Here is a 21,405-nt window from a genome sequence, read left to right as displayed (position 1 = left end):
AGCGAAGTTGTCTGCAACGCTTGCTAAGAATGAGGGTGATGTTTCAACAATACAGATGAATCTTGGGGACAAAACGTTAAGTCAAGAAACTGATCTATAATGATAGTGTGGTGTAACTGAGCAGGCCTTCCTGGGACAGGCCTTCCCCCATATCCTCTGCTTTAGCTCCTCTCTGAAGTACCTAGATAATAGTAGTTGATGCAAATTTCCTGAGTTGTTTTGCAGATGTGAAGACCTCCCCCGCCCCCATCAAATGGAAGAACTACTTGTTGACCATGGGCACAGAGCCCCAGGCCTCCTAGAGCCTAAGGACTGATAATGTGAACCCCTGTGACAAGACCCTGCTGCCTCACCATCAGCCAATCAGGGAATTGTGCACAAGCTGATCACGTACCCTGTGACCCCCGCCCCACCCTCTTCTGGCCTTGAAAAATGCTTTGCCGAAACCCTACGGGGAGCTCGAGGCTTTTCAGGGCATGAGCCACCTTGTCTCCTTGCATTGCCTGGCAATAAACCTTTCTCTTTCTCTGCTCCAAACTCTGATGTTTCAGTTTGTTTGCCCTCACTGTGCGTCGGGCACACGAACTTGCCTTAACAATGGAAGTCAGAATAACGGTTACTTGGAGGCAAGGAAGGGGATATTCTTGACTGGAAGGAGTCATAAGATTTTATGGCATGCTGGAAATCCCTATACCTTGATGTCAGTGTGAGTACATCGGTGCATACACATGTAAAAATTAATCAAGTTGTACATTTATGATATGTGTACTTTATTGAATGTAGCTTAAAGCTCAATTGAAAAAAAGCCAAGAAGGAGAGCACACTTGTTGAAGTGGCCTTGTAAGGTAGTCAGTCTGGCTTGCTGGCCGCCTGCTGTGTTGCTCTGGTCCTCATCCTCCTCCCTGTGACCGTAAAAGCCTAATTGCTCTGACAGTTCCCAGCCTCTGTCCACTCCAGCCCATGCTCTCCGGGGCTGCTGCTGGATGGCCAGTGACGTCCTGCCAGCGCATGCCCATCTCGGCTGCTCTCACAGAGGTCAGGCTTCCATTAGGAGAGGGGAGCAGAGCCCTCAGCACTGTGGCAACAGCTAGAGGGGTTGCAGGGATCTGCAACTCTCTTTCGACAACTACCCTGCTTAATAACCTTCAATAGCTCCCCATCCACCCACTGAATAAGGTTCAAACACCTTAGCATGGCACTCAAAGTCATCTCTAAATTGACCCCTTCTTATTTTGTTCAGCCCAATGAACCTTTTGAACCTTTCCCTCTTCAAAGACCATGCAGTGACTTTTCATTACTTTGCACATATGTTGTTCCCTATGATCTTGTTTGCCTGTTTGGCAAACTCTGTATTCTTCCCCTCTAAGTTCAAATGTCATTTCTTTTACCCTCTTAAGAAATAGGGGGAACACATGGAGTACTATTTGGCAATAAAAAGGAATGAAGTATTGATGTGCAGTAGATGAATCTCAAAATAATTTTACTCAGCGAAAGAAGTTAGAATCATATAGTATGTGCTTTTTTTGTCTATGCAAAATTGTTGAAAATTAACTTATAATGATAGAAAGCAGATAAATGGCTACAGGAACAACTTGTTAGTGGTAAAGGGAGGGAATGGCAATGGTGGATGGTAAGAGAGGCAGAAGAAAGGGATTACCAAAAGAAGGGAGGGGTGACAGATGTGTTATCTTGATTGTGGCAATGTTTTCATAGTAGCAAACATACCAAAACTTATCAAATTGTATCCTTTATATATGTGCAGTTTGTATGTTAATTGTACCTCAACAAAACTTGAAACAATAATAACTGCTTAACTATTAAAAAAAAAAAAAAGAAATAGGGGGGACTTTCCTGGTGGTTCAGTGGTAAAGAATCTGCCTTCCAATGCAGGGGAAGCGGGTTCGATCCTTGGTCGGAGAACTAAGATCCCACATGTTGCGGGGCAACTAAGCCCGCGCACCACAACTGGAGAGAAGCTTGTGCGTCGCAACTATAGAAGCCCGAATGCCACAACAAAAGATCCTGCATGCCGCAATTAAGACCTGACGCAGCCAAAAAAAAAAGAAATAGGCATATGGGGAACTAGTAATTGTGGAATGTTTATTATCAATAAACAGACAGCATTTAGGTGCTTTCCACACATTATCTTCTTTAACCTTCACTCTAAGACAATATCTCCAAGTTGTTTTATCCACAGTATTATAGTGACTTGTTTACAATATAACAGGCTGTAAAATCCTTAGGTGCTATAGACACAGTGCCTCGGGTTCATAAGTTCTCAAAAGGCTTACAGAAATATCTGAAACCCCTACCCTGTCCTCTCAATTGCTCTGCTCGAAATATGAGAATAAAACCATTTCAATAATGGTCCAAGCGGGAACAGAAGGTACAGTCATATATGATTTTGAAGAGCATTGAATGAATTATTTAAAGAAGTGTGGGTAGGTTTAGGGGAACTAACAAGGGATGCTGAGGTTGCCCAGGGATTAGTAAAAACTGGAAGCTGGAAGCTGTACCTGCTCCTCCCCTTCCTGAGGACCCAGTGAGAACCAGCCCTGAAAGGGGAGCCACTGCCACTACCAGACTGCGGTCCCAGGCAGGAAGGGAGTGGGGAAGAACTCCTCCCCGCCTCCGCCACCCGCTTCAGTCACACTTGCCATTGGCCAGACCAGCTGACAAAAGAGCTAGCACTACTGAAGTAACTCCCCAGGGACAAAGAAGGGTGAAAATGCATGGGGGGGTGATGGCTTAAATGGAGAATAACCAGCACAAAAAGTGTAAAATCAGAACGAATAAATGTTTTAATTAAATGTCCAAAGGACATTATGTCAGTTGGTCAGCTGCAATTCCATTCATCTAGTTATACAGGATTATATGGTACATCAAAAAATGTTCTTTTGAAGACGTTGAAACAACCCCCCCGCCCCCCCACCACTTTTTCTGGACTCTGGGTGTAAACTGGAGTGTTCAGTTTGTCATATTCATTTTGGTATCCCCACCTCCATAAAACAAGCACTCAATAAATGTTTGTTTTTGAATGAAGGACAGAGTGAATGTAATAATGGCCAAGTGTAGTGTATAATGTTTATTGAGGTTATGCCACTTTTCACAACATATAAAATATTTGACATGGCCAAAGTCAGCTTAGATCTCATACGTTTTGTTGGTAAAAGATGAATTTATGTTTTTTTAAAAAGTGTGCAGATCCATTAAGGGAAGACCATGTGGTTTTCTGATAGATTTGAGTAGCACTTTCTCATCTGTGGAGTGTGGCAGATAAGTGAGGCATGGAAAGACTCTAAAGAAATCTAGTTAGTGGATGATAGACTAGGAACTCAAGACAAGGGCTCAGACCTCCTGATGCGATTCTGTCCTTTGACAAGACATAGCCTTTCTGTTAGACTGGCTTCTCTCTCTTCATGTCACAGACTTCACCTCTTGATATTTTTCCAAGGAAGTTACTATTTTGAAGTTAGAAAAAGAGGTTTATTTTAACCACCAATAACAATTCTAAAAACAATTTATATCTTACTGATATGTGCTCTTAAATTTATTTATTTATTCATTTATTTATTTATGGCTGTGTTGGGTCTTCGTTGGTGCACGTGGGCTTTCTCTAGTTGCAGCAAGCGGGGGCTACTCTTTGTTGTGGTGTGCGAGCTTCTCATTGTGGTGGTTTCTGGTTTTCTTTTTTGAATTTTTGAATTTTTATTTCTTATACAGCAGGTTCTTATTAGTTATCCATTTTATACATATAGTGTATATATGTCAATCCCAATCTCACAGTTCATCGCACCACCCTCCCTCCCCCCGATGCCGGGCCACTTTCTCCCCTTGGTGTCCATACGTTTGTTCTCTACATCTGTGTCTCTATTTCTGCCCTACAATCTGGTTCATTTGTACCATTTTTCTAGGTTCCACATATATGCGTTAATATACGATACTTGTTTTTCTCTTTCTGACTTACTTCACTCTGTATGACAGTCTCTAGATCCATCCACGTCTCTACAAATGGCCCAATCTCGTTCCTTTTTATGGCTGAGTAATATTCCATTGTATATATGTACCACATCTTCTTATCCATTCGTCTGTTGATGGGCATTTAGGTTGCTTCCGTGACCTGGCTATTATAAATAGTGCTGTAATGGACATTGGGGTGCATGTGTCTTTTTGAATTACGGTTTTCTCTGGGTATATGCCCAGTAGTGGGATTGCTGGGTCATATGGTAATTCTATTTTTAGTTTTTTACGGAACCTCCATACTGTTCTCCATAGTGGCTGTATCAATTTACATTCTAACCAACAGTGCAATAGGGTTCCCTATTCTCTACACCCTCTCCAGCATTTGTTGTTTGTAGATTTTCTGATGATGCCCATTCTAACTGGTGTGAGGTGCGGTGGCTTCTCTTGTTACAGAGCACGGCCTCTAGGTGCACGGGCTTCAGTAGTTGCAGCACGCAGGCTCAGTAGTTGTGGCACGCAGGGTCAGTAGTTGCGGCATGTAAGCTCTAGATCACAGGCTCAGTAGTTGTGGCTCACAGGCTTAGTTGCTCCACAGCATGTGGGATCTTCCCGGACCAGGGCTTGAACCCGTGTCCCCTGCATTGGCAGGCGGATTCCCAACCACTGTGCCACCAGGGAAGCCCAGTCTCCTGATTTTCATGTTATCTAGGCAAAATTAATTAAACATCATAATAGTAGGAATTCATTCATCCATTCATCTATTCACTCATTAAACTTGGTATTTACCAAGTTCCTACTGTGTGCAAGATGCTTCCATGTAATGTAAAAGAAACAGTGATGTTTCAAACTATGCTAACATCATTAAAAAGCAGTCTTGAGTTTATTTTGGCAAAGGGGGAAAAAGCAAGGTATAAGTAAATAAAAGAATTTTTATTGAATGTTTATATACATAATCTATGACGAAAGCATATGATTAATGACAAAGATGGAAGGGATAGTTAGGAGAGTTTCAAGTATATGTTCAGAAGCTGATTCTGCCACTTATTTGCTGTGTGATATTCAATTTCCTCGTCTGTAAAATGGGAATAAGGGTACCTACCTCATAAGAACTCTGTGAAAGAACATTATGAATATTGAAAATTATGTAACTAAAGAGGCTAGCATGATTCTCAGCACATGGTAGGTGCTCAATCAATGGTAGCTCTTATCATTATCAATAACTCATATTTAATATAACAAGGAGACACTTCTATAAATGCTTAGGTGAACAGAGTCATTGAGAAGATGTTCTAATATAGATAATGTGAATTACATTTTTAGAATAAGGGCTTCAGTAATTTCATGGGAAATATGGGAAAGAAATATGGGAAGTAGACAAGGCATCCCTGAGACAGGCAATTTACAATCAGAGTAGTATTTCTACAACTTAAGAAAAGGTCCGTACATGTGAAAGAGGCATAAATGATAACTCAAATCTTTCATAGAATGTAGAGATGACTTTCAAATATTTCCATTGCAACCAGATTAGAAAGACAATGGCCAGTAATGAAAAATTTGACCCCCCCTCCCCCACTGTAGCCCATACTAAGGGCTTGCTAAGATTAAACTTAAACCTGTTTAATTTCTTTCTGTTAAAGGTACCTTTCTGGCTCTTAAAAACATTTTCGAACCTTCATCTTAGACCATTTCAACATTCCCTCCTATGTGATATATGTTATACAACTGATGGACCAAATCTCTCTTTAATATTTGCACATCAATGGGCTAGTTTTTCTATTGTTGCCTTCAAGTTTTCTTGAATTTTGCATTAACATTTACTTATTCTTTTTTTTTTTTAACATCTTTATTGGGGTATAATTGCTTTACAATGGTGTGTTAGTTTCTGCTTTATAACAAAGTGAATCAGTTATACATATACATATGTTCCCATATCTCTTCCCTCTTGCGTCTCTCTCCCTCCCACCCTCTCTATCCCACCCCTCCAGGCGGTCACAAAGCACCAAGCCGATATCCCTGTGCCATGCGGCTGCTTCCCACTAGCTATCTACCTTACGTTTGTTAGTGTGTATATGTCCATGACTCTCTTTCGCCCTGTCACAGCTCACCCTTCCCCCTCCCCATATCCTCAAGTCCGTTCTCCAGTAGGTCTGTGTCTTTATTCCTGTCTTACCCCTGGGGTCTTCATGACATTTTTTTTTCTTCTTAAATTCCATATATATGTGTTAGCATACGGTATTTGTCTTTTTCTTTCTGACTTACTTCACTCTGTATGACAGACTCTAGGTCTATCCACCTCATTACAAATAGCTCAATTTCGTTTCTTTTTATGGCCGAGTAATATTCCATTGTATATATGTGCCACATCTTCTTTATCCATTCATCCGATGATGGGCGCTTAGGTTGTTTCCATCTCCGGGCTATTGTAAATAGAGCTGCAATGAACATTTTGGTACGTGACTCTTTTTGAATTATGGTTTTCTCAGGGTATATGCCCAGTAGTGGGATTGCTGGGTCATATGGTAATTCTATTTGTAGTTTTTTAAGGAACCTCCATACTGTTCTCCATAGTGGCTGAACCAATTCACATTCCCATCAGCAGTGCAAGAGTGTCCCCTTTTCTCCACACCCTCTCCAGCATTTATTGTTTCTAGATTTTTTGATGATGGCCATTCTGACTGGTGTGAGATGATATCTCATTGTAGTTTTGATTTGCATTTCTCTAATGATTAATGATGTTAAGCATTCTTTCATGTGTTTGTTGGCATTCTGTATATCTTCTTTGGAGAAATGTCTATTTAGGTCTTCTGCCCATTTTGGGATTGGATTGTTTGTTTTTTTGTTATTGAGCTGCATGAGCTGCTTGTAAAATCTGGAGATTAATCCTTTGTCAGTTGCTTCATTTGCAAATATTTTCTCCCATTCTGAGGGTTGTCTTTTGGTCTTGTTTATGGTTTCCTTTGCTGTGCAAAAGCTTTGAAGTTTCATTAGGTCCCATTTGTTTATTTTTGTTTTTATTTCCATTACTCTAGGAGGTGGGTCAGAAAGGATCTTGCTGTGATTTATGTCATAGAGTGTTCTGCCTATGTTTTCCTCTAAGAGTTTGATAGTTTCTGGACTTACATTTAGGTCTTTAATCCATTTTGAGCTTATTTTTGTGTATGGTGTTAGGGAGTGATCTAATCTCATACTTTTACATGTATCTGTCCAGTTTTCCCAGCACCACTTATTGAAGAGGCTGTCCTTTCTCCACTGTACATTCCTGCCACCTTTATCAAAGATAAGGTGATCATATGTGCGTGGGTTTATCTCTGGGCTTTCTATCCTGTTCCATTGATCTATCTTTCTGTTTTTGTGCCAGTACCATACTGTCTTGATTACTGTAGCTTTGTAGTATAGTCTGAAGTCAGGGAGCCTGATTCCTCCAGCTCCGTTTTTCGTTCTCAAGATTGCTTTGGCTATTCGGGGTCTTTTGTGTTTCCATACAAATTGTGAAATTTTTTGTTCTAGTTCTGTGAAAAATGCCAGTGGTAGTTTGATAGGGATTGCATTGAATCTATAGATTGCTTTGGGTAGTATAGCCATTTTCACAATGTTGATTCTTCCAATCCAAGAACATGGTATATCTCTCCATCTATTTGTATCATCTTTAATTTCTTTCATCAGTGTCTTATAATTTTCTGCATAGAGGTCTTTTGTCTCCTTAGGTAAGTTTATTCCTAGATATTTTATTATTTTTGTTGCAATGGTAAATGGGAGTGTTTTCTTGATTTCCTACTTATTCATTTTTAAAGGATGCAAGAACAACTAGAGCAATTTGATCTTGTGCCATTCGCCAGGGTTCAGATACAATAGAAAATACTTTAATTTGGCCCTTGTTTAGCATTGCAAAAGTTGTGCCGTATGAAAATAATTTTATTCTGCATTGTAGAAAATGGCTATATTCCGCGGTTATTTTTTTAAATTTTAGGTTCCGATTTCCGAGTTATGATTTAAAAAATACTCATGTCCTATATACTAAGTTAAGCAGATCACGGATGCAAAACCTCCATCCGACTTTTGAAAAGAGTTGTAGAGAGAGAGAAGGCCTGCCAATGGTTTACTTTTGGCTAACACAGCATGTTGTATTATTTTTCAAACAAAAGTTTTAAATCTGCCTATACCCAACCTAACAATGAAGAATGGGATGTTTTTCTCTGGATTTCTGTTTGCCACATTTTGTGCGGAGAGATTTCTTTTGGAGCTATTTTTACGCCCTTCCCCTCCCCCCTGGTGCGACCTCCACCTGCGCAACCGCTCGGTCCGGGGCGAGGGGGATAGGGCAGAGGAGACCCCAAAATGCACTCTCGAAGACGCTCCCGAGCACCCTGAAACCTGTGAGCAAATTATTTTACTCTCCAGGTTAATCTAGTTCCCGTTATCTCAAACCAGGGTTTAGAGGAACAACTAAATCCGGAATGTGGAGCTGGAGGGGAATGCGTGGCAAAAACCCACGGGAAAAAGAGAAAAGCTGTTTCAAGAACTATGCTGCAACCCGCGAAGGAATGGCTTTTCTCAAGCTGCTCTAACGAGCTGCTTTTTCCTTGCTCATCGAACTTGCTTGAGTTCTTAGGGAAGCGCCTGCCTTTTCGGTGCGTGGCGAGGGTGGGCGGTGGCCGAGAGTCGAAGTCGATGGCCAAGGGGAGCGAGTTCCCCTTGGATGAAACTTGACGCGGACCCTGGGTTCCCAACTGGGGGCCCACCACGGTCTTGGGTGCATGGGCTGCGACTGGCTTTTTTTTTTTTTTTTTTTTTTTTTGGCGGGAGGGCAGATTGGGGCGGGGGGAGGATGAGGGAGAACTGCCTAGGGCTTTCCCCGAGCCGCAGAGTCTCATCGCTCGCCACCGCCCGTGCGGGCTTCCGGCTGAGCCGCGGGCTCGAGCCCCGCAAGCGGCCGAGGTCAGAGGGCAAGCTTGCGGCAACCCCAGGGCACGCGGGCAGCGGGGCGGGGGGCGGGGCAGCGGTGGCGGTTGCGGGGCATGCGCGGCTCCGCGCGCGGCTTCTCAAACATGGCGGCGGTGGCGTGAAGACCTGTACCGGCTCGCTGGACCAGTGTGACAGAATTTCCCTCTTTTCGCCGACGAGACTCGAGGTGCGTGGCGACTCCAGGCCCCGTGAGTACCGGAGAGGCGCAGCTGTGGCGTCTGGGCTCTGGCCGTTGTCCGCGGGCGGGTGGGAGTCCTCGGCGGCGCGTCTCCCGCGCGGAACGCCCCCTCACCGCCCCGCGGGGTCCGGCCCGAGCTCGGCCCCGCACTACGGTCACCCACTCTCGGTGGCCTCACCCTCGAGGCCAGAGCTCCCCTGCCCCTCGGCGGCCTCACCCCCAAGGCCGGGGCTCCCCTGCCCCATGTAGCGCTCTCCGCGACGCCCCTCACTCACCCGGGGCCCGGTCGCCGGACACCGGCCCATCCCGCCCGCGGCGTTCGGGTGCCGGACCTCTCTTCCCCAGTCGTCCCCTTACCCGAATCTCGGACAGCACTCTCCAGAGCATCCTCCGGCCGTGGATGGGGCCGGGCTGGGGTCCCGGGACAGCGCGGGTGGGCGGCGGGGCTGAGGAGTAGGGATGACTGCGTGGTCTGGGCTGAAACTCGCCCGGGAACCTTCCGGGGACTTGTGAGATAACTTTTGGAGTTTGGAGGTAAAACGTCAGTGCGGAAGGATGCGCCTGTGGCCAAGCGCGGGCTCGGGTCCCGGTGCCAGGTGTCCGTTGGACTCGCGGCCCGGGACTCCAGGCGGTTGGGTGGGGGGCAGCGCCGGTGGCTCGCCCTCGGGGGAGAAGCGGGGCGGGAAGGCGTGGCCTGCCCTGGGGGTGGGGTGCGAGTGGCAGTGGGGGCCGGAGAGCCGGGCACCAGCTCTCCCCAGGAGCTGAGAGGCGGCCGCCGTGCACTCGCGGCATGAGTGGGTCAAAGGACCACTGTTGCCTTCACTTTGAGATACCGTTCTCGGTTTTTCCACCAGGATATTGGTTGTGCTACACCCTAGTGTGAATCGCCAGGGGAAGAGCGAGTAGACGAATTTAATAGATTTTGCGTCTTGAGGTTATACGTTGCTTTGAGGGCTGAGCTGAAAATTCGCGCCGCCTTCCCCTCGCCCCCCCCCCCCACAAATGTTAGGGCAGCACAGGTATTTAGTTACAGGTTCCCGTTTAAGGTCTTGATTTTTTTTAAAAAAAGGTTTTAATACGTTTGTCGTTCATTATAAAGTGTGATTACAATTTGGTGTTAGCCTCTTCTTTGAAGAATTAGAAGATTAACATTTATGACGTACCTATAAGGTGATTTTAGGACAGACATCTCTAAAAGTGAATGGGTCGGTTTGGAGGGGAAAACTGAGGCAGGGAAAGTGAATACTTCCTTCTGATCATATGATTTGCGAAATTATTGGAGATGGTTTTCTTCCCGAAAACAACTGCAGATGCTGCTGCATTTTTAATGCTCCCAGAGCTATTCATATTTCTAGTTTGGGGAAAGAGTATTATAAGATGTATAACATTTATGGAGTACAACTTCATATGACAAGCAGTTGTATTATAACAATAGTTAATAGACTCATACTTAATTTTTCTCAATTAACACTGCTTGGAAATGTTCTTCCGTAATGACAGTTCTGCCTTTCTTGCCATTCTTTTTTTAAATTACGCGTTAAATAATGTATTTCCAAGGATGAACGTTCTTTCACTATGTTTGTGGTTTTGTATATTTAATAGCAGGAATGTGAAAATAGCTTTTGGAATTGAGTCCACTTGGGATTTTGAGAAAAGTTTGAGTTCTCACCTGATGCCTTGTATTTGTTTGGCTATGTCTTTGTCCATATTCTTCAAAACAGTCGGATAGAATTTTTTATTTTTAATTTATTTTATTTATATATTTTTGGCCGCGTTGGGTCTTCGTTGCTGCGCACAGGCTTTCTCTATTTGCAGCGAGCGGGGGCTACTCTTCGTTGAGGTGCGCGGGCTTCTCATTGCGGTGGCTTCTCGTTGTGGAGCACGGGCTCTAGGCGCGTTGGCTTCAGGAGTTGTGGCTCGTGGGCTTCAGTAGTTGTGGCTCGCCGGCTCTAGAGCGCAGGCTCAGTAGTTGAGGCACATGGGCTTAGTTGCTCCACGGCATGCGGGATCTTCCCGGCCCAGGACTCGAACCTGTGTCCCTTGCATTGGCAGGCAGATTCTTAACCACTGCACCACCAGGGAAGCCCCGGGAAGCCCCTGGAGTCAGTCTTCAAGAGGTGGTGTTTCTCATGAGGCAGTTGGTCAGTCTTTTTGATTTATGCTTCAGGCAACACATTTTTATTAACTATCTGTGCTGCCTGTAGTATGGGGTTCAGTTCAACCTACTGCTATGTGTGCTGGTTTCTGGGGTGTTTAAGGCTTCCCATTAGTAGTTTATTCCTGAAAATTTCAAGGTTATAGTTAAGAAAATCAATACGAATGTAGAACAAGTAGTCCTCTTATTTCAATGGCAAATTCAGGGAGTCAGTGTTTTGGTCATAATTCTCTAAACAAAATTTGAGTGGAACTGTGAATTATTTCTGACTTACGTGATATTAACTTTGTGCCTTTTTTGTTATGATTATGTTGATATAAAGATATATTTTTATGAGAGATTGTTTTCTCGGTCAAACAGGTAACATACTGGTTAGGCTTGAGAGAGAAAATGAATTACTGGTATAAATTGAAATCAGTATGGGCTCTGGATAGTGAGTTTTTAATGCTAAGTAACTTTACTTCTATGACCAAGAAGTTTAGGCTGTAACAAGATATGAACTGATAATTTAGAGCACTTTCTGTTTTCAGAACGTTTCAGAAATCTCTCTGAGCTAAAAAATAACAAGGGTTATGATGGTCAGCTTTAAGCCAGATGTGACTCTCATTTTCTTTTGGGTTTGTTCCTTTTTAGCTGCCTGCCTGTTCCTCCCAGATGCTTCCTATCGCCCCTCTTCCTGCCCCTGTTCCCTTTGCTGTTGGTGTCTGTTTCCGCATCAGTGAAATGGTCAGGGTAATCCTGCACTCTCTCACTGAGAAATAATTGATGATAGTAAAGTGCCTTGAGAAGGCTGAGTAAATGCCAAATTTTTTGAATGAAAATGATGTAGCCCCTTTTTCCACTTAAGGAAGATCCAAATCCCAATTTTAGTTTGAGCTCTTGCAGGGTGGGGAGAGAGGGAGGGAGGAGGAAAACTTCACTTGAATATTTTACTGCCCCTCTTTTTGGGTTAATAGAAATGACTGTTGGAACTTTGGTAACTGGAACACTGGAGGATGCAAAGGATCCTCTGCTATTTGAGTTATTAGTCACCTCTAGTTTTTTTTTTTTTTTTTTTGCCAGGTTACTCTGCTGCTTTTTTTCCCTTTAGGCCAGGGCAATTTTCATTCCAGTTGTGAATGGAAATCTGAGGTCATGTTCTCTATTAGGTCACCTCCCTGGGAGTCTCATTGTCTCCTCCTAGTAATATTCCTGGTTTTTAGGATGTATAAGATATGAACAAAGTGAACTCTGCTAGCCATCAACGTTAGAGCCATGAGGCTATGGTATGAATATTGGTCTGCCATTGCCAGATATTTTGTACTTTGGAGTGAGCAAATCAAGTGCCCCTAAGAATTTAAGGAACATTATTAGTGTCTGAAAATTACTATCTAATATCTTAGAATTTGAAGTGATTGATGATTTCAGGAACCAAAGATGTGGAAATTTTGAAAATGGCAAATGTTGGTCATTTTGAAAGGAAAAGTTTACCCTTCCTTGGCTTGGAGTCTTTTTGTTTTTGGCTGTGTTGGGTCTTAGTTGCTGCGCGCGGGCTTTTTCTAGTTGCTGAGGGCTTCTCATTGCGGTGGCTTCTCTTGTTGTGGAGCATGCGCTGTAGGGTGCGCGGGCTCCAGTAGTTGTGGTGCGTGGGCTCAGTAGTTGTGGCTCATGGGCTTGGTTGCTCCGCGGCATGTGGGATCTTCCCGGACCAGGGCTCGAACCCGTGTCCCCTGCATTGGCAGGCAGATTCTTAACCACTGCGCCACCAGGTAAGTCCCATCTTGGAGTCTTAATCTTTATAATCCTTTCGTCTTGGGGAAATAAATAAGAGAAACCACTGCTCTTAGATTAAAATAGGTTGGTATAATTTAGTGATAAGTTTTCCAGGCTCTAACTAATTTGAGTTTTGGTTACTCTAAGAGTAGAAATGACTTTACTGTAGCGATAACGTCTCATTTTTTAAAAGATAGCAGAGGTGACCATTCTTTTTTTTTTTTTTTGCGGTACACGGGTCTCTCACTGCTGTGGCCTCTCCTGTTGCGGAGCACAGGCTCCGGACGCGCAGGCTCAGCGGCCATGGCTCACGGGCGTAGCTGCTCCGCGGCATGTGGGATCTTCCCGGACCGGGGCATGAACCCGTGTCCCCTGCATCGGCAGGCGGACTCTCAACCACTGCGCCACCAGGGAAGCACGCGGTGACCATTCTTAAAGCATGATAACTTTAGAAAATTTCAGAAACCATCTAAGATTTGAAATATGCATATGTTGTTTGGTTTTCACGAGTAAGGCGTTTTTGCTTATTTTGTCTTTACGTTGTCTAATAAGTAAACCTTGGCTACCTTAGAAATAATAATATTTGTGATTTTTATGCTAAATGATTTCTACTAAACATATATTCCTAAACCTTTCTCTTACTTTCATTTTTTAGGCATGTGATGGAAAGGTTTTAGCTTAAGAAATGAGAATATCTTACTGTGTTAACAGTAAAAGATTTGAGGCTCCTGTAAGCAGTTTATATGATGGTGCTGTTCAAGTGAATTTCATACTCGTCTGACATAGATAAGGTGAATTCATTATTTAACCAAGGAGTTAAAAAAAAAAAGATAAGCTTTGTATGAGTAATGAGCTGGGAAACATTTGAAGGTAGAGAGCATTTGACTACCTACTACTTGTGACCTGTGTTTATGGCTGTGGCTCTGCCCCTTCCTAAGTTTATAGGAGCAAATTATTTTAAGAGCGGAAAGAGAGTACCCACCTTTTGTGGTAACATGCCATTGTAAACTTCTGGAGGGACAGATATATTGCAATTTTAGGGCATATCTTGAGGATGCTTGCTTTTCTCAGGGGAAAGGTGGTGGAACTCTCTTTGCTTTTTAGGTTTAGAATACATATTTGATTTTTCTTGACCTCTGTTTCTCATAAGGATTAACTGGTGTTGAATTCCAGACAAACAGCTCCGTTTGCTTGGTATGTACCTTGTAACCTTGACATAGTCTTTTAAGCAAATGTATTGACAAACTTCTTTTAGTTTTAAATTAAGCAGTGAATTAATCACATGCTTATTTTCTGCAGTTCTCTTGCCTCTCTGAATACAGTTGTAAACTTGTGCCCTTTGCTGTGAAACTGCCTTTTTTTTTTCTTTTAAAAGATGTTAAGTATTATTTGGAGTGTTTTCCAGTATACTTTAAAGTTATTTGGAAAGTAGTGTTCATTATTCTCTTTATTTTTTATTAATTTGGTATAGTTTCATAAATCTGTTCAAATGAACTACATTGTCTTTGATGGTTACTAAAAGAATTAAACTATAGTACTCAATAATTTAAATACCTTTGTATATTGCTTGACTTGAGATTAGAAACTCTGATTTGAGATTTTTTTGTGCTGAGGTTTTGAGAGGTTGTAGAAATGTTTAAATGGGTAATTTACTGACACCTGCCTCATGTTTTAAGCATTGTCAGGGATGTTTAGTTTTCTGGTCACTTCAGATTGTGGTTTATTGCATGCTTTTCTGTAATCTGTTGTCTAGCAGGGATTGTTGTTGTCATCATTTCCATTATTTCTTGTAGGGCCAGTGTTAGAAACTATAAATCTAGACTGCTGTGTTAATAGGAGCAGGCTGTAACCTGACCCAGTTCTTTTGTCAAAATGTCGCACCCGAGAGCTGCCTGTGGTAAATTGACATGCCCTGCTATTAACTTCAGTCCTTTGCAAATGTCGGTGGGCAACAGGTCTTTGGGCAATTAGCCTGTGGCCGTGCTTTAAAACCTTAGGAATTTACAATTATAAACTGGGATTTTGGCAACCCTTGACTTTTTTCATTTATCTGTTTTCTGAATGACTCACTTCTTAACTAAATGCATAGCATTCACATATATTGTTTTAAAATTGTAAGGGATTAATTATTTAACTTGGAGACTATAATTTATTTATTTGGCTGCTTTGGGTCTTCATTGCTGTGCGCAGGGTTTCTCTGGTTGCGGCGAGCGGGGGCTACTCTTTGTTGAGGTGAGCGGGCTTCTTATTGCAGTGGCTTCTTGTTGCAGAGCACGGGCTATAGGCGCGTGGGCTTCAGTAGTTGTGGCACGCGGGCTCAGTAGTTGTGGCATGCGGACTCTAGAGTGCAGGCTCAGTAGTTGTGGTGCATGGGCTTAGTTGCTCCGCGGCATGTGGGATCTTTCTGGGCCAGGGCTCGAACCCGTGTCCCCTGCATTGGCAGGCGGATTCTTAACCACTGAGCCACCAGGGGAGCCCTGGAGACTATAATTTGTTAGATAAATTAAAATGTTTTTAAAATAGTTGTTTTCTTCTTGGGTTTGCTTTAACACAGAAAAAGATTAATTTCTAAGTCGTTGGGGGTAGACTTTACTAAAGCATAAGTAAAGTTGCTCCTCCAGAAGGCTTGATTTGATACATCCTCACTACTAAAAATGTTCATTCTTTTAAAAAAATATTTATATTTATTTATTTGGCTGCACTGGGTCTTAGTTGCGGTGTGCAGGATCTTTTAGTTGCAGCATGTAGGATCTAGTTCCCTGACCAGGGATTGAACCTCGGTCTCCTGCATTAGGAGCGCAGAGTCTTAACCACTGGACCACCAGGGAAGTCCCTAAAAATGTTTATTCTTAATATTGACTACTCACAGTTGAGAGATGGGATCTTATTTTTAAAAGTAATTACAACATTAGAATTTAGATTTTTTTCTGATTATATTTATAAATATATCAGAAAATGGGGAAATTTGAATACTAAGTAAATAGAGTAGATGCTTGTGAAATCTTAAAATGATGAATCATGTCCAATTCAACAAGTTATGTATAGCTGTGCAATGGATATCCTACAGTTGTCCCTCTGTATCTGTGGGGTATTGGTTCCAGGACCCCCTCGGATACCAAAACCTGTGGGTGCTCAAGTCCCTTATATAAAATGGCTTAGCACAATCGGCCCTCTGTATCCGTGGGTTCTACATCCCTGGATACTGAGAGCCAACTGTATACACTTCTGTAAACCTGTTAAGATAATCATCTTACCAGGATCAAATTTTTAGTTAGAAGAGCCAGCTTCTCTTTGTCAAAGGAAAACATATAGCTATAATATATTTCAATTAAGTCAAGTGCTTTTGCATTTATGTATAAATGTGAAGTACTTCTTGAAATGAAAGTAATAAACTATTTTCAAGTCAAAATGAAAAACTTAGCGGTGTTATTTTATGCAGTTAATTTAGACTTCTCTATCATTTTCTTGCATATTGACTGAGCAATAAAGAAGAACTTTTTTGTTTGTTTTTCAAATTTGAAAACAGTGTCTTTATAACAAGATAGACTAAAAAAGAAAAAAAGGTCTACCTGTGCTACTTCATCAATAGTTTGTGGTGAATCGTGTGTGTATAACTTCAGTCACTTCTTTCAACCTTTTCTTTAAAACTACCAGCAGACATATATGTAAACTTCTTTTAGCCTTGAAACTTCTTATACTATTGATTATGCTCAAGGGGATATAATGAAATATTTTTGCAGTTAAATTATTTTGTGTGTAGGGACTGTGTCTTTTCCTTTTTTTGTGAATATTGGTTTAAAACGCATATTTTAGTTCAAACTGCTATGTAGTTGCAATTTATAAACTGAATTCTGGTACAGCATAGTATATCTAGTTCTTCTCCCTGGAAAAATGCCTGTAATAATAACACATTTGTACTGGGGCCTGTCTTTTTGAGACTTCAAACATCCTAGAAATCAAATTCAGAGTAAGAAAAATGAAGGTGTATTAGATGTTGGGAAGGAGGGAGATGTGGGGACTGGGGGACTATCTCATATCTCACAGAACTTTCTCCTTGGCCCACCGATCTAGATTTGTGGGTAAACTAAGACAGCAGAGTAGACATTGCAGAAAAGAATGGAGAACAATGACAGCCAAAGGAAAACCTCACCAAAATTATTAAAAAAACCCACAATGTTCTGGGACTATATGGTTTAGGTATAAGTATACTGTAGCACAACAGATTTACTCATTTTGCAAACATTTTTGGGGCCCTGCTATGTGATAGACATGGTGGATAGACACTGCAGAATACGAAGGTGAACCAGACATGATACTGCCCCCAAAAGCTTATCTAGTAGGGGAGATAAGGCATGCACACAAACACAACAGAAGCAATTTTAGCATAATGGCTTAGCATTCATGGACCTAGGTTTAAATCTAGCTGGGTAATAATTGTACAGGTCTTTGAGCTTCAACATCTTTAACTTTCAAATGGCCATTAATAACAGTATTAACCCTACAGGCTTGTAATAGGCTTTAGATAAGAAAAATGACTATAAAGGCCCTAGTTGGGTACCAGACATTTAGCAAGAGGTCAGTAATTGACAGCTCTTAGTATTTATTATTACCACTGCCAGCACCACCATCAGTAGACCCCAGGGACCATAATCTTTATTTTCTCCTGCCTTCAAGGATCCATTCTGTGCAGGGTGCATGGTGTGTATGTCTCCTTACTTCTCCCTTTCAAAGCGTGAACAGTGTATTGTATCCCTGTCTTTTGGTGTCTGACATACTTAGGTTTGAATCATTTTTCTTTCACTGCCAGCTTTCTGAGCTTCTAGAATCAACAGAACTTGGTAACTGATAAGATATTGGGCAAAGGAGGAGGGGACTCAAAGATGACTTCTTTTTTTTTTTTTTTTTTTTTTTTTTTTTTTCTCGCGGTACACGGGCCTCTCACTGTTGCGGAGCACAGGCTCCGGACGCGCAGGCTCAGCCGCTCCGCGGTATGTGGGATCTTCCCAGACCGGGGCACGAACCCGTGTCCCCAGCATCGGCAGGCAGACTCTCAACCACTGTGCCACCAGGGAAGCCCAAAGATGACTTCTAATTCAGAAAAATTGGGAGTTTGTGATGTCTAGAATAGGAAGCAGAGGAAGAGGAGCTCATTTTGGAGGACAAAAGAGTTTGGTTTTTTTGTTTTTCTGTTTTCTGGCCGTGCTACTCGGCTTGTGGGATCTTAGTTCCCCAACCAGGGATTGAATCCAGGCCCCCTGCGGTGGAAGCGTGGAGTCCTAACCACTGGACCACCACGTAATTCCCGAGTTTGATTTTTAAAAGTATGTAATATTTGAGGAGTTGTGAGGCATTCAGACTGATGTTCATTTGGCTAGAGTAGAAATTTTGGAGAGAGATTGGGACTAGAGGTGCTGATATAGCAGTTATGCACATAGGGATGTTGCATGAACCGTGGAATAGAATGACATTCTAGACTCTAAAAATTTGTAGAATATAGAGGAAGAGACTGAGTGACTACAGAAGATCAATGGCTGGGACAGAAGGAGGAAGTAGACACAAAGAGATAGAGGTAGGACCACCAGGTCCTACCTACATATGAGGCTCAGAGAGGAGCAGTGTCTAAGATGAGAGTTGACGGATCTATCACAGAGAGTTCCTGAAATGTCAAGGGGAAGTAGGACTGAAACACTGTAACTGGGTTTGTTGTCTGGGGGGTAATTGGGGCCTTGGAAAGCAGTTATAGAAGTGGGGAGGTAGAGGCCAGAGTGCAGGAAGTGAGGTAGCCCAGCAACTCTTTGTGTTACGGGTGTTATCATTATATTTATTACCAAAAACCCTGGTTATCAGGAAACGGTTAGTCCGGTAAATGTATAATATAGTTGAGAATTTTTCTACACCGATAAAAAATTCAGTGTTGTCTCAATTTAAGGTCACTTTACTCTTTCAAAAAATGTGGATTTTAATGTCTGTCAAATGGCAGGTTGAGTGAACAAGTGAATAATGAATGCTTAAATTTGGACTTTATTCTCACCTATGGGACTTCTGTCTGGCACATATGGCAGCAAACCTTGCTGTTGGTGAGGGAACAAATTTATTTTTTTTAGTTTAGCATCTGTATTTTGTTTATTTTTATATTCTCTCAGGTTGAGATTCTGTAATTCCATCCATTTTATAACATCTGACTAATGGCCTAAAGTCGAAAAGGGCCCTGGGAAATTTCTTGCTAGTTCCTATCCTTGTCAAAATGTTGCCCCTTATTGACTCTTCAGGTAGTGGTCTCTAATTAGAGACTCAAGGTGTATTAATTACCTCATCTTCAAAACAAAACACAATGGAAAGGCAAAAAGAAAAAAAAAGCAAACAAATAATGGAAGAGCCCTGTAATCTTAGAATTATGGACCCATTAACTTGCTAAATAGTCCTTTAAAACTGTCTTTCTCAAAAAAAAAATTGTAGAATTTTCTCCAGAATCAGATAAGAGCAATAGGAGTTTTAGGTTTAATAATTTCACTTTAATCAGTGTTTTACATTGTTTAATCATACTGAGAAAATGCAAGACTTTCAAAGCATTTGTTGATCTATTATCAGCCCTTAATTCTGTTATAAGATACAATCTGCAAAACAAATGGTTTTGTAAAAGACCCCAGTGTATCTATCCTTGTTCAAAGTCTGCTGGATACAACTACTAGGTTTAGTGTAACTGTGGTCTTGTGGTAAAGGAAATAAATGTCAATGTCAGACGCTATAACCTACTACATTTTTGGGCTTATACTTGAATTTTTGGATTTATTTTTAAAAATATTTTTGAGCACAGTGGATGTGCCAAGAGCTGTTACGTGATTCAAACACACAGTACCAGGTAATCTTTATTATTATTATTTTAAAATATTTATTTATTTATTTGGCTGCATCAGGTCTTCGTTCAGGCGTGTGGGATCTTCGTTGTGGTGTGCCGGGATCTAGTTTCCTGATCTAACCCGGGCTGCCTGCGTTGGGAGCGTGGAGTTTTAACTGCTGGACCACCAGGGAAGTCCCTGGATTTTTTTTTTTTTTTTTAATGCAGTGAAGTTGCTCCTTATATACATTTAGTGAAACAACTTCTCTTAGTGCTGGCAAAAATAAAACAAAGCTTTTAATTTTTCTCTCCCATGTAACATGGAGAACTACTTTGGGGGTCTTATTTGAGTTTTTCTTGAAGTGCTGAGGCAGTTCAAAGTATATTGAGAGCAAAGCTAAGCTTTTCTGTAGTTTCTTCTGCAGACCACCATTGTGGAAATGAGGTACGTCTTTATTTCTAAAAGAAGGTCAGGCTCCTAATATTTTCCAGAAAGGTGATAGCTGTGCTGTCTGTGTATGTGGTATGTAAGTCTTAACTCCACAGTATATCTTTATTTGACGCATTCTGAGGATTCAACTATGAATTGATGCTATCCAGGGTTTACCAACAGATCATGGTGTAGGCCCTTAACTCCTATAATCTCTGTCCTTCTACTGCGACTGAAGGACATAGGTGAATTACATTGTAATGCTGGGGCATTATAACAGGGACAATGCAACTTTTATTTTTTCTCAAATTATAGTCAAAGATACTTCCTATTAAATTAGCCAGTATTCCTTTACATCAGAATCTGTACAAATTTCTCCTAGTATTCAGTCCTAAGAAAATGTCTATCTTTCCCATTCAATTTGTATGTGCTTTTTTTTGGCTGCATTGGGTCTTCATTGCTGCGCGTGGGCTTTCTCTAGTTGCGGCGAGCAGAGGCTACTCTTCGTTGCGGTGTGCGGGCTTCTCATTGCGGTGGCTTCTCTTGTTGTGGATTGCGGGCTCTAGGCACGTGGGCTTCAGTAGTTGTGGCTCGTGGGCGTAGTTGCTCTGTGGCATGTGGGATCTCCCCGGACCAGGGCTCGAACCCGTGTCCCCTGCATTAGCAGGCGGATTCTCAACCACTGTACCACCAGGGAAGCCCACAAAGGCCATTTTAGTTCACAAAGAACCTAAAGCTATTTACAATACTCACCAACCCTAAAGGAAATAATATATTCATGAATAATTATACCTCAGAGTCATCCAACATGGAGTGACATCAAGTTTTTTTTGGCTTTAGCTAGAATATATAGGCTTTCTGATAATGCTGGTTGGGAGATGGTGGCTGCTTTCTTTAGTAATTATATGTCTGGGCATTTTATATATATATATATATATATATATATATATATATTTACTGCTTAATTTAAGAGTGCCTTAAAGTTAGCATTTGTTTCTTTAAACAACACCTTTTTAGTTTATACTTTGGAAGAGAATAAGTAATGCTCAGGAATCAAAGTAGGAATGTAGTTCCACTTTACAATGTAATTAATGTTGTGTTAATGCTAAAACTCACTCACCTTGGGGTGT

The 21,405-nt window shown here is 41.9% G+C and overlaps 1 protein-coding gene across 3 annotated transcripts in view; it reads left to right on the top strand.

The window, feature by feature from the left end:
- The first annotated feature begins 9,002 nt into the window (after positions 1 to 9,002).
- The window catches only part of SCML2 (Scm polycomb group protein like 2), an 87,553-nt gene continuing 75,150 nt past the window's right edge, over positions 9,003 to 21,405 (top strand). For 2 of the 3 annotated variants that reach the window (XM_032620800.1, XM_032620801.1), the window contains exon 1: positions 9,034 to 9,113. The gene's annotated coding sequence lies outside the window, so the exon portion shown is untranslated. Of the gene's footprint in view, positions 9,114 to 21,405 lie in introns of all 3 variants that reach the window. The other variant, XM_032620799.1, reaches the window with a different exon arrangement.

The sequence above is a fragment of the Phocoena sinus genome, chromosome X (assembly GCF_008692025.1).
Source record: "Phocoena sinus isolate mPhoSin1 chromosome X, mPhoSin1.pri, whole genome shotgun sequence".
NCBI classification, from domain to species: Eukaryota; Metazoa; Chordata; class Mammalia; order Artiodactyla; family Phocoenidae; genus Phocoena; species Phocoena sinus.
Note: the sequence above shows the minus strand (reverse complement) of the source record. Positions and strands in the feature narration are given on the sequence as shown.